Here is a 13,944-nt window from a genome sequence, read left to right on the forward strand (position 1 = left end):
TGACCGGTGTCTACTCAAACCCCAGGCCTCTGACCCTGCTGGGCCTGTGGAACCCCTGGTCACTCAGAGTCCCTCCAGCCCGGGTGACAGGACTTCACACAGTCTTTGTCCTTGACACCTGTACAGGCAGGGTCCTGGGCTCTCTGCCAGGCCTCGCCTGCCCCGCCGCCCCCTGCCGAGTACCCTGGAGCAGCCAACTCCAGCCTGGGTCAGCCGGACCCCACTGACAGAGACCTACTGATTGAGTCCCATGAGAACTCCTGACCTCCTGGCTGAGACGCCGACGACCGAGAAGCTCTTCACTCCAGCCACCGACCTCCCCTACCCGCCAGCTTCCCTGCGGCTCTGGAATCAATTCCAGCCCTGTGGTACTTGGGGCTTCCACCAGCCGGCAGGCATGAAGTTGGGCCTGGAACAGCACTGGGGAGAAGGGCTGGACCCCGGGGAGCAGAGACGCCACCAAAAGACCAGTAACAGCCCCAAGACATGCAACTCTATTACCACCTTGGCAATGGGTTGGTGAGGAGGGGCCGGCACGAGGGTAGTTTGGGCAAAACAACTAACTGGGCCGAGAAGGGACTCTTGCCTCCGTGGACCACATCCTGCTGAGGTGTGGACTATTTCATAAACCATAAGAGGGCCACTGCGGCTCCGTTTTGAAACCAGACTCAACTTTGTACCTAAAGGTTTGACAGTTCACAAATTAAGTGAGGAAAAACCCCAAGGACAGTGACGGGCAGACTCCAATGCCAAACCACGGATCACGAGGTAACTGCCTCAAGACAGAGATGTTTGGCCACCTCTGTCTGCCCTGTGGCCCGGTTGAAACCATGCTTACTTTGTGACTTGCAATGAATAGGCAGCGTTTAGCCCATTAACCACTTGGTTTGCTTCTGTACATCTGCTTTGCCTAGATGGAAAAATTAGGGCGTGACGTACGTTTCCTTTGCTTTGGAAGTAAAATGGATCAGAAGGGAGTTCAGCCCAGGGTTTGTGGTTCCAAGCCCAGGGAATGGTCCCAACCTGTGAACCCTCAATGCTGAGTCTCTTGAATGCATGTGACTGTGTGTGAATAAATCTTTGAAACGGCTGTCCTGTCTCTGTAGGACAGTCAGCCGCCACACCTTGGTGAGTGGCGGTCGAACACTTACTTTAGGGAGCGTTTCCGGATTCTGGGCACTTGCCCACACATCCAGCCATGGGCGTGAGCTTGCACTTCCCTTGCTCGGGAGAAGCCTGTATTCTCTCCTGAGTGCAGACCTTCTCCAGCTCTCTCCTTCCCTCTGTTTCTTGAATAAGCTTGTTCTACTTCACAGGGGTCCACAGAGCCAGCGAGAAGAGCTTGTGTCAGGTGGGAAACTCGTGCGCCAGAGAGAACATAGTTCGCAATCTGCAGAGAGAAGAACATGGCTTGAAGTCTGCAGAGAGAAAGGGATGGCAAGGAACAGGCCGGCCGCAGGGGCACGGTGACCCTGGGAGGCTTGAAATCCTTTTCTGCAGCACAGCCGGGGCACCGATGAAGCCTGTGTCAGAGTCAGGACTGATTTCCTTGCCTGCACAGTGTCGTTCCTCCCTCCAGGCTGGGAACCACAGCAGCCTGAGGAACTGGGTGCTGGGATCATTTCCCACGTTGGGCAGGACAAATGGAACCCAGGGGCAGCTGCGGCACCTCGGGGGCTGGTGAGACATGAGGTTTGTCCCATGCACGCTCATCAGGTTAGACTCCCGGGCACTGCCCAGTGACCCCGGGGACAGAGAGGAAGTGGTAACACCCCTGTCAAGGGTGTCCCTGCCCTCCACCCCCCACATAAGCCTCTGGGGAGCCGGCTGGGGGTCACCTCCTCCTTTAGCACAGCCCTCTGTCACCGGGTCTTAGACGCTGATACTAACCGTGGGTCTCCCTGGGTCCAGCACCCCTGCACCAGCCCTTGGGCCCTTGCCTCTCCCTTCTCTCCACAGAGGCCAGCTGAGTTCTCTTGCACATTCTAAGTCGCTCACTTAACACGAACTCTTCCCGCCGGCCCTGCAGATTCTTGGGTGCTACTGACACCCGGACAAGAGCCAGCCTGGGCGGCCACTCATGGTAGCCCTTTGAGAGTGGCTCGGGCCGTGCATATTGCTCTGCCAACTCTGCAGCGGGCACATGGCTGGCAGCATGGGGGTGGGGGTGGGGAAGTCAGAGCACCTGGTTCTCCAGCTGCTGGGGGTCTCTGCCCAAAAGGAACCTGGGTCTGGTACACTGGGTAAAGGCAGCTTCCGCGAGGACCACCCACCATCAGTTGGAATGAGGGTCTGTGCACCCCCGTTCCTCACCTCCAAGGAGGGGGCTGGCCCCAACACACCCGGTCAGCCTGAGCACATAGTGGCTGCCCGACCTGGGAGCATTTTTGACACCCCCTACGTCAGCAGGTGGCAAGAGCGTTGGAGAGCTTGTCCCCGTTTGCTCCCAGACAGGATGAGAAGCCGGGCACCCTCTGGGTCACTGCCATCGGCAGGCTGCTGCAGACAGCCTGGGCACAGAGGAGGTCCCAGGGGCTCAGCTCGTGCCTGCCATCCCTGCACAGTGACTGGGGTGGCCAGCGCGGTGGGAGGGCTGCCAAGCCTCCCCTCCCCGACTCTGGTCCAGTCACGTGACCATGCAGGTTCGTTTGTCCCCCTTCCCCAAACCTGGCCTACTGGGTCTCTTGCCTGGGCCATGGGATGTTGGCAGTCGGGCAGGAGTTTAAGAGGCGCCTGCATGTGGGGCTGCTCCCGGCACCTCTGGGCCCCACTTCTGATGGCTGAGGGACACATCTCTCTGCTGCCAGCCTGGCACTCTGCTGACCCCCCCTCCCCTGACCCCAAGCAGAGGCACTAGGTTGGCAGTTGAACCAGAAGCTCTGCGGGGCTAACCACAGTCACCCCGAGTACCCCAACATGTGGCCATCCAGCCTCAAGGAAAGCTCTGAACTCCGTGCCCAAAGCCCTTCCCAGAGGGACCCAGATGGGCTTTCCCTGGGGCCTCTTTAGAGCCTCCGCAGGAGGTTGGAAGTCACCCGAGTTCACACAGGGACATAGGCCCGTCGGAGCCCCCGCCCTCTCCCTCTGGAACCCACATTCTTGTTACTAAACTGCCAAGAAAACTCTGCAGTTCTTGGAAATGGGGTGAGCGGAGTGCTGGGCACCTTCCCAGGGTGTCCTGGGGGCATATTCTAGCACATCCTTGGGGGTCAGAGTGGGACGTGAACCGTCAAAACCTATGCAAGCGACAAAACAAACAAGTGCACAGAAGCGTGTCGAAGCCACTCTTCTCTGAGGATGGGAATGAATCTTGATTTCCAGTCCAGTGGGGGCTCAGCCCAGCGCACTCCCAGCGGCAGCCCCGACTCCTCCTTGCGTAAGCGTGCCCCGAAGAGCCCGCTCACACCCAGAGCTGCCGGTACCTCGCTTCTCTAATGAATGAATTTAATAAGCTCTTGTGATGTGTTCATTTGACATTTGTATAAACACTGTGATCTTTGTTATTTTGAAGATTCTCTTTCAGCTGCCTGCTGGCTGGAGAGAGGAAGGGAAGGGAAGGAACGTGCCCCTGAAATGACGGGGTGTGAGTAGGACGCGGGCGTAGGGTGCAGGTTTACAAAGGGAAGGTGCACATTTGCACATCTCTCTCCTGTGCTCCCTCTTCGGCTCCTGATTTTACATATCTCTAAATAATCTGTAGGCACATATATCTGAATACACAGGCACACAGCCTAAATTATTACTTTTTGGTGATAATTACACATTCCTTCGATATTGGTCTCTATTAATGGCCTATCCTGCCATCTTACTTTCAGATAACAATGGGTGAGACTCATGTTTCTTTCTCCTTTGAGTTAGAAAAATCAACGTTGAAAGCTACATTTTAGAATCATGAATAGACTCGACATTTTCTTGAAATTTTAACAATGAGTCACCAAGATAGTACGTGGTAGCGATTTAATCTGTTTCTGTCTCGATCCATCCGGCAGGAATGCAGGAGGTCGTTCCCCATCTGCTAATTTTCATTCTGTGTTATTTGGGGAATGAAGACCACCTCAGTAGACCCCATGTTAGTTGCTCTTTAAAAAAATTAATTTATGTTTTGCCCATTCAGCGACATTGAGATACAACTGACATTTAAGTTGAAGAGGTGGAGAGTGCTGATTTGCTCACCTTAAATATGAGTAAAACATTGTGATACCCTGAATACAGGCAGGACCTGAAGTGAACAGTTATGGGCCTTTTGCTCTGACTACTCTGGAGGAAAACTAAGAGAAATTAAAGAGGCTGGAGTGATAAGGACAGTGGGGAGTGCGTTTGCCTTGCACGCGGCCAACCCAGGTTCAATGCCTGGCATCCGATATGGTCCTCTGAGCACTGCCAGGAGTGACTCCTGAATGTAGAGCCAGGAGGAACCCCTGAGAATCACCGGGTGTGACCCAAAAAGCAAAATAAATAACTAAATCATTGAAAGAAAGTAATTAAAACCTGGGTCTTGTTGCTGTGCCGTGGGGTGTCCTGGAGTAGGCCGGAGGACAGTGCGGTCCCCGTCAGCCTCGGTAGCAGCACTAAGGGTAGATCCCAGAGACGAGCATTCAGGACCCGCTTCCAGATTCAGAAATATGGATAATCTCTGGCAGATTCAGTCGGGTACATTCAGACTCCAAGAAGATGCCAAAAGAAAATTCTAGAAGAGTGTTCCCACTTCATGGGGCACCCCTGGAACTGGGGAAGAGGGTGGGAGCAGGAGACATGTCCCTCACACACCATGTGGCCACAGTCAGCTCCTGGCCCCATGCTGCCTTCCCTGAGACAGATGAGGATGCGGCTGCCCCCAGGTTTCTCCCTGACAGAGGGAAGGCCAGGTATGAAGGGCTGGAGAGCTATTGAGAAGCTAAGCAGACAAGCCCAGACATGCACACATGGCCGCTTCCAAGTGACTGAGGTCAGCTGGGTCCTGGAGATGAGTCCCGAGACTTCAGACAAGTGCTCCCACTTTTCTCCTCCTCAGTCCTGGAACCCTCATGTCCCACTCGAAATAAGTGCCAGTCTTTCCCCTCAGATGAAGGCCGTGAAACTGGGCAGGCTTTCGGACATTATTTTTAAATATGATTTATCACTAGGAGTTCCCCAACAGTGCCCAGGAACCAGGGTTCCACCCTTAATGCTGTGCCTGATGGTGCGGGGTTGAGCTGAGCAGTGCTGGGAGCTCCCAGGGCTGCCCTCTGCGGACCCCAGGCGGGAGGAGAACCCTGGGGCATGGGCCCTGATGTGCCAGGAGGAAGGGGCGGCTGGAAGCACCGAGAAACCCGGGGGTCACGGGCTTCAGAGCCAGAGAGATGCCTGAAGCTTCAGGCAGAGCTCAGGCTCCTGTCTATGGCCCTGGGGTGTCAGCACGGTCTGGTTGGAGACCGTGGAAGTGCCAGAACCAGCCCCTGTAGCATGTGTCCAGGTGAGGGATTGGTCTGGTTTTGTTCCAACAGCCTCCGTGACTGGGACACCGTCACCCCCACAGCCATCAGACAAGCCACGTGCCTGCACCTGTGGCCTGACTCATCACGTGCATGGGCAGAGGCCTGGCGGCCATGGGGAACCTTCCACCTGGTCCCAGACCAATGGCATTTGCATGGCTCGAAGCTGGAGTTGCCTGAAGTAAAGGCAGCTTCCGGGCCCAGGTGGACCCACTTCTCCTCGGGGCTCCCGGTTGCCAAGATGCAGACTGGGATGCGTGAGGAGAGGCTGGCCCAGCTGCACTTGCCCTGCCCTGCTGAGCCGGCCGTGTCCACTCAGCCCTTTCCACTGTGGCCATGGGAAGCTTGTGTGGCGGGTGGGAAACGGAGACACTCCTTGGAGTTTCGACCACGGCCAGGCGTGGACTCAGATCTGGGGAGAGCCCACGTCCCACCCTCAGTGTTGAGACCAGACCCCCGGGTGACCCTTCCTGGGTCCTCCCCCGAGCCTTGGTGCTGGGCTGGACACTGGCCGTCTTGTATGTGTGACTTCATCTCAGTGGCAGCCGCCGTGACCCTATTTGCAACTCAGCGTGTCTCTGAGACCCGGCACAGGGCCTTCCAGCACCCGGTGGGAGGCGGTCAGAGACGGTGAGGGACTCTGTGCAAAGTCACACGTGCATGCGACAGCTCGGAGGAGAGGCCAGAAGCCGCACACGCCGTGACAGCTCTCAGAAGCCTTCCTGCCACGTCACACTCGATTCTCACATACTCACAATTTAATCCATTTCAGGACTCAGGAGATGGGCTTTAAAAGCTACCAAAGGGCTCTTTAGCGAAGCCTCCTGAACTCGAAAACCCTTGGCGGCGTTAAAATAAATGTCCTGTAGGATGAAAACCCCCAAGACTGAACCCTGCTGAGCCCTGAGCCCCAATTTTCTTGAAAGCGTAGGCGATGCTGCTTTCCCGGGACCAAAGGACAGGCTGTGTGTCAGAGGCAGCGTCCCCGGAGTGGTCACTCGGGGTGACAGTCCAAACCCTGGCACCTCATTAGGACTCAGCGCTGAGCCTCAACCCAGCAGCGGGAGATTTTCACACTGACCTGAAAGCATTCAAGGAGACTTCCACTTAGGATCCGGGTAGGGCAAAAAGGTCAATTTAGCTTCCACCTTAAAAGACTAGAAGAAGGGGGACTGGGGCAATACTGTAGTGGGGAGGGGGCTTATCTTTCGGGGGGCTGACCCAGATTCCATCCCTGGCATCGCATACCATCCCCTGGGCCCTACCGGGAGTAATTCCTGAGTGCAGAGCCGGGAGTCAGCCCTGGGCACCGGAGGTGTGGCCCAAAACAGAACAAAGAGACTAGGAAAAGGATAGAATATGGTGTTAATATGTTCCCGATGAACCTGGCACATGTGCTGAGTATTTCTACGGATTGGGAACATGCAACACAGACAATCCTTGAGGCCCAAGGAAAGGGAACATTGCCCTTTCAAGGTCATTGGGCCAAGGGCAGTTTGGACCGGAAGGAGAAGGCTCAGCAGACGCACGGAGCTAAGGAGGCAGAAACCAGCCCTGCATATGCTCTCTGCAACCTTCCAGACTCTAAACACCAAGGACTGCTGGAATGTTCAGAGGGACACCCGTCCAGTGGCTGGACACTGGCCGGGGAGTGGTTGGAGCGGGAACAGTGAGGAGTTGCTGCTTTGTAGCATGGTCGAAGTAGCTCTAGTCCAAAGGCTTGTTTCAATCTCCCGTAACGGGTTCTATAAAGCAAGGTTCCTCGGGATCACTGGCCTCAAGGACTTAACTTCATCCCAGTGCAGAGCCTGGACCTTTCAAAGGAACTCACCCAACCCCACACGACAGCAGCAACTTGTGGGTCACAGGCACGCTAACCAGGCCGGCAAGGAGAAAAGGAAAAACAGACTCAGAGAAAAACCAAGAGAAACAGACCCCAGAAGAAGCAGATGATGACATTGTGAGATCAGCAAGACACGGTATAAAAATTTACCTCATATGACTCTTAAAGAACAACGTGATTTTAGTGAGGAGAAGATGGAAGGTGGGAAGTGATCTTTTAAAAACTACGTAATATGATGCATTGTTTTAAAATAATTCAGAATGGGAAAAAAGGGGGGGGGAGTGGATGAACAGACACTAAGAAGAAATGCCCTCCAGCCCATTAGCTTGGACCCACTGTGAGAAGGAGTTTGTAAAACAAATCACCAGAAAGAGATGATACAGCTAGAGGGAGCCAGGACCTTTGAATCATCAGTTTAACACAGATGCAGGTGAGGCCTGGAATGAGGGCCAGGAAATAGCACTTGAAGAAATCATAACAAGGAAAGTTCCGAGTTAATAATAATCATAGACTCAAGCACAGCATGAAGAGAAGCACTAAGGCATACCATCAAAATTTGAAAACCCGTGATAAAGTAAAAATCTTAAAGAAGAAAATCAAGGGGCACCTTTTCTAAGGACCCACAGTAGGTGGGTCAAAAGGAATGAGACTCGCCTCTGCAAGTTCTGGATAAAAAATGGTCTTGTCAATTTGTAACTGGCAAAATAAATTTTCAAAGTTTTTTATTAAAAAATTAAATGAAAACAAAGACCTTTTAAGTTTCTCCTGTAAAATTGCAGCCCAAGGAGGATGGAAGGAACCTGGGTCCCTCTAAAATGTAGGATCCCACTCTGATGACAATTTCTGGGGTTCTTTTTCTTAAAAATTTTCTTTTAATTTTTTATTTATTGAATCACTGTGAGAACAGCCACAAAGCCTTTCAGTTTAAGTCTCGGTCAGCCATACAATGATCAAACACACATCCCTTCACCAGTGCACATTTTCCACCACCAAGAACCTCAGTATACCCCCCTCCCAACCCTCCCCCTGCCTGTGTGGCAGATTTCCTCTTTATTATCTCTCTACGTTGATCACATTCAATATTACGACAAAAGACCCACCATTATTACTATTTGGAATTTTTCCCAACAATCAGACCTGCCAAAAAGACATCATTAGATAATTTGTTTTCTACTGCTGATTATGAAGAGCATATGAAGTTTTTGTGGCCATGTGATTTTGGATTTCTGATATTTTAGTTATAAGTCTGGAGCGATTACTGCCAAAAGCCGCTGTGTTCTGAGATTGGTTTGTGTGCCTCTGGGATCATGGTCATTCAGGAGCCAGAGGAGGTGTTCATGGGCAGCATCTTGGGGCCAGTTCAACCCTCCATCCCATGAGGCCCCGCGTGCCCTGTCACTGCAGTCTCATACCTGGCTGTCCATTAGGCTCTGAAAGATGGTGGCCACCACGCCGCCACCACCAGGGAGGAAAGGTGGAGAGACAAACACCCTTCCCCTCCTAGGGAGGCATAGCGCCATAGTTTAATGCACAGTCCAGATGCATTTCTCTTGGGCATTGTATTTTGCTCGAGTTTTTCTGGGGTTCTTTTAAAATGAGGAGTCTGAGCGTAAGGTTACAGTTTCATTCTCACGGTTTCATACTTGTTGAAAGTAGTCCAATGTTCAAAGCAAAAGTCATGGGCCGGAGAGATAGTACAGTGGTTAGGGTGCTTGCCTTGCACACAGTCAACTCGGGTTCGATCCCCGGAACCCCCAGTGGTCTCCTGACTACTGCCAAGAGTAATCCCTGAAATCAGGGCCAGGAGTAGCCCCTGAGCACTGTCAGGTGAGGCCCCAAAGCAGAAAGTTAAATTAAATTTTCTAAATTGTAAAAAATAAAGCAGAAGTAATTTTAATTCACGAGGATTAAGCCAAATGTTGAAGTTAAATAACTAGAAACTACAGCCTAAAAATCAGGAAAGGAAAGAGTAAGGTTCTCGTTGTTAATTGTCAAATTATGTGTCCAGTAACACAATATTTTGAACCTCCTTGAATGCACCTCAGAAAAATCTAAGCAGATGTTGATGGAGATAAAGTGAAAAATAAGTTGACTCCGAAGAATGCGGGAAGAGGAGAGAGAGAACTGGAGAACAGATGCAGTAACTTGGACACAAACAGCAGGACGGCAGAGTGTGGCCCGAGCGTACTGGTCTATCTGGCAATGTCTGCTCACCAAGCACAGAGCCAGAAGTGATCCCTGAGCACCTAGCCAGGATTAAGTCCTAAGCACTGAGGCAAGAGTGAGCCCTGAGCACAGAGCCACAGGCCCTGAGCGCAGAGCCAGGAGTGAGCCTTGAGTACAGAACCAGGAGTAAGAACGTCATTTGTGGGGTGGGGGGAATGCTCAGGAACATCCGGGTGGTTCCTGGGTCGAATCTGGAATCTACCAAATCCCACCTAAACGCACAACTGCAATTTGTGAGCTTTCTGTTCTGCAAATTGTACCTAAATGATTTTGCTAGAGTGGGTCAAGTAACATTGTGAGACTTGTTGCTGTGTTTGACATATCGAATATATCACGGGTAGCTTGCCAGGCTTTGCCATGTGGGCAAGATACTCTCGGTAGCTTGCCGGGCTCTCTGAGGGGGTGGAGGACTCGAACTCGGGTCGGCCATGTTGGCCGCTTGCAAGGCAAACGCCTTACCCGCTGTGCTATCAGGGCCAGAGAGATGGCACAATGGGTAAAGGACTTGAGTCGCGTGTGGCCAGCCCCAGTTTCCTCCTCGACGCTGCACATGGTCCTTTGAGCACGACCAGGAGTGATCCCTGAGCACAAAGCTAGGAGTGAGCCCTGAGCACAGAACCAGGAGTAAATCCTGAGCACAGAACCGGAAGTGATCCCTGAGCACAGAGCCAGGAGTAAGTCTTAAGCACTGAGTCAAGAGTGAGCCCTGAGCACAGAGCCACAGGCCCTGAGCACAGAGCCAGGAGTGAGCATTGAGCACAGAGCCAGGAGTAAGTCCTGAGTACAGAGGCAGGAGTGAGCAGTAAGCCCTGAGCACAGCTGGGTGTGACCCCAAAGAAAAAGAATCCCACAGGAAGACACAGAGAGAAAAATAAAGATCGAATGGGTCCCACATCAAAGGTGGTCTAGACAAGGGACACACAGGCACGTGCACACTTATGTCTAAGTACACATGTGCGGCCATGCGCTGTGTGTGCACACGTAATTTAAAGCAGCAGCAAAGCGGCGACTTTGCAGATAACTTGGTAAAGATCCAGAAGGAAAAAGCTTTGTGCAATCCCGTCCTTCTGATGCTGGCACCGACTTTTTTCCTGCACACTCCGCCCAGCAGAAACACAGGCTCCCACCAACTGGCCAATATGTTTTCCTTCCTAAGTTACCTCATTCCACAGAAGGCTTCTATCCAGATTTCAGAAGGCTCTTCTCGTGTGGATAACCAATATATTTTTATAGGTCCACTGCTTTAACATCTGCCTGCAATGCCACTCCAGTTATATTTATATGTCTCGTATTTATATAACTATTCCTCTGGCCATATGCACAGTCATTGGTCCCGTGGTCTTCGCTACGGTGCTCAGCGCATCGAGACTCTTCTTCTTGCGTTTGCTTTATTTCCGTAAGATAAACCCCAAGCCATGCAACTGTGGGATCCCGGGGAGTGTCTTCCTCTCCTCGGGATCATTCGACCTCTCCACAGGCCAGGCCCTGTGTGTTCCTCCCTGGCAGAACAGGTTTGCAACCAATAGGAGCCTGCTCTCAGGCACTCAGCCTCAGGCTTCAGACCCCTGCCTGCTGGTCCGTGCGGCGGTACCCAGAAGCTTTGGTTCTAACGCGGGCATTACAGGCTCCACAGCCAGGAGAAAGAAAGGGAGCTGGACTCGCTGGCATCAGCCCCTGCCAAGGTCTGGCTCACCACGCTCCCCAGCTGCCTCGTGTGCAGAGCAAGGCCACCTCCCGGCCCCCCGCCCGCGCCACAGAATCTAACGCATGGTGATGTGGCTCTCGTCCTGATGGGAAAATTGAAAGCACTTAAGTGTTCAACAGCCGGATTAAACTCCCCTACTTACGCCAGCCAGGTGAGGAGAGATGCCGGCACCGACTCTAATAGATGCATGAGCAGGTTAGACACACGTGGGCTGCGACCCCAGCTTCCTGGTTTGTTGACTATTTTTCTGTTAGTAAGGAGGTGACCTGGGATGGCCACGGCCTCGAGGGGGCTAGGACAGGATACTGGAGCATTTCTCATGTGTGTTTCTTTTTAAAAATTTTTTTTAAAATAAATGTTATCAAGTAGATCACAATATTCGATTACATTTAATATTCAAACACCAATCCCACCACCATACCCCTCCCCACTACCATATCTCGGTGTTTCTATCCCAAGCGCTAACCCCTGCCCCAAAAGCAGAACTGAAATAATATATTTCCCTCTAAGGCTGGTTGCCTCCTACTGTGGATCCCATCGGATGTGGTGCGGGGTTCTTGGAGTCTGGGCGGGGTGTGTGAGGAAGTGTCACGGCCGAATCTGTTGTCTGTCGTGTGTGTTTCTTTAGCTTCTTCCACACCAGGCAGAGAATTGCTCGGCACAAGTAAAATGCAGTTTTATCTCACTGTGATTCAAAAAAACAACAACAAAAAGAATCCTTGGGGGGCGGGGGCAGAGAGAGAGAGAGAGAGCACCGGGCACATCTGCTTCTATCCTGACACAGAATCCCCAAAGTGTGACCCCAAATCACCCCCCCCCCAAAAGTAATCAAATAAACGGATCCTGTTTTCAAAAAGAGAAAGAAAAATGCAGTTTCAGAAGCGGAGCCAACCCCCGAGTCAGCACCCGCACACTCCTCTGCCGAGTCCCCCTTAGGACCACACTACGGCTCACTCCCCGCTGACGTGGGTGCCGCAGGGCCTGTGGGAGGGCAGGTAATGGACCCAGTGACCCGGCTAACAGGGCCAGCACGGGCAGCTGAGCCAAAACTGACCCAGCGCTCTTGCTACGGCTCCATCTATCACACCCAAACTCTCCAGCTAGACGCCTCACTGCCTCTCCCTGAGCTTGGGGAGCAGAATGCCCCATGCCAGGGGCCCCCCGAGCCCCTCTCCCCTCCTGCTCAGGTCTTTAGGAAATTCCAGCCAGAGGGGCCTCATGGAAAATGGGGCCCCTCAGAGGAGACCCCAGAACCTGTGCAAAGCTGCCATGCAGTTGTGGGGAGGTGAATGGGGGTCCCCTCCTTCCACAGAGCTGACCCCTCCCAGGGTCAGGGCACACCACACCCTTCCACGACCCCCTGAGACCCCCGAAGGCAGCAGCTGTGGAGCTTGGCCCCTTTGGGTGCTCGAGCACAGTGTGACACTCACCGACAGAGCCACGCACGCTGGGAGCCTCTGCATCAAGGCCGGCCCGCTCCCACTGGCTCCGCCTTGCTCCCGCTGCTCCGGCGGCATCTTCCCCACACTCGTCCTGGCTCCCACAGACCCGGGCACAGCCCAGGGGAGGAGGCATCCCCACACGGAGTTTGCATCCCACCTGGACAGGCCCTCTGACGGGAGTCCCTTCCCTCTGGGACAGTGTGGGTGCACCTGACAGGGACACAGCCAGGAGCAAAGCCCCTGAGGGCACCGTCCAGCCCCAGTACCAGCTGCAGTGTGCCAGGCGCAGCACTGAGCACTGTGTGTGAGTACCACACGGTGGGAGTGATGGGGAACGCGTGTGTGCTTGTGTGCATGTGTGGCTCCTGTGTGCCTCTGTGCAGACACTCGGTGACGCTGAGTGTGTGGGTGCACGGGCACACGTGTGTGCCTGGTCCACATTTGTGTGCACGTCTCTGTGTGGAGGTGCCTGTGGGTGTTTGGTGGCAGGGCCTGTGCATGTCTGGGTCCATGCTAATGGAGCTTCCCAAGAGTGTCCAATGGGCGCCTCCTCCAGCCGTGCCCGGGGCAGGCCTGCCTCCTCCTTTCGGTCTGAGAATTTGCCGTCTGCCCTCCTCGTCATGCAACCTGGTCCTCAGCTGGCACTCGAATGTTTGCTCATTTGTTCCAAGAACAAGGGCTCGTGCTGCAGGAGGGGCAGGAGCACTGTGCCAGCTCCTGGGAGCACTGTGCCAGCTCTGGTCTCTGGGCACACATGGCCGCCACCCTCAGGCCCAGCACCGATGCAGTGCCTCCAGGCCAGACTGCCTTCAGGGTTGTCGCGGGCCCCTGGCTCTCTCTGTCTGTCCCTGCTGGCTGGCAGGTCTGAGCCTGCGTGTGTCTGAGTCATCTTGTCTCTCCCTCCCCCTGCCCCCAGGGATGGGATCTCTCAGGGACAGGGTGCTCAGCCTTGGCTGGCGGGTGATGGGTGCACAGTGATCGCTCCCGGCTGGCACCCGGTGGGATCTCCTAGGCACCTTCCCAGTTTCACAGGATGAAGAGGGTAGGTGAGAGGTCAGACCTGAGCTGAGCCAAGGCCTGTGCCCCAACAGGGTCTCTCACGGCCAGAACTGCATGACCAGTCTGGATGGCCCGGCGGAAAGAAAGGGTCACTGGGCTCCTGGGAAGTGCAGGCACCCTGACTGAGACTGGCAGCCACTCTCTGCGGCCGTCCCCATCCAGCAGACACTCACGGTTTCTCCCAAGAACTTGGGGATG

The sequence above is a fragment of the Sorex fumeus genome, unplaced genomic scaffold (assembly GCF_029834395.1).
Source record: "Sorex fumeus unplaced genomic scaffold, SorFum_2.1 ptg000011l, whole genome shotgun sequence".
Lineage (NCBI taxonomy): Eukaryota > Metazoa > Chordata > Mammalia > Eulipotyphla > Soricidae > Sorex > Sorex fumeus.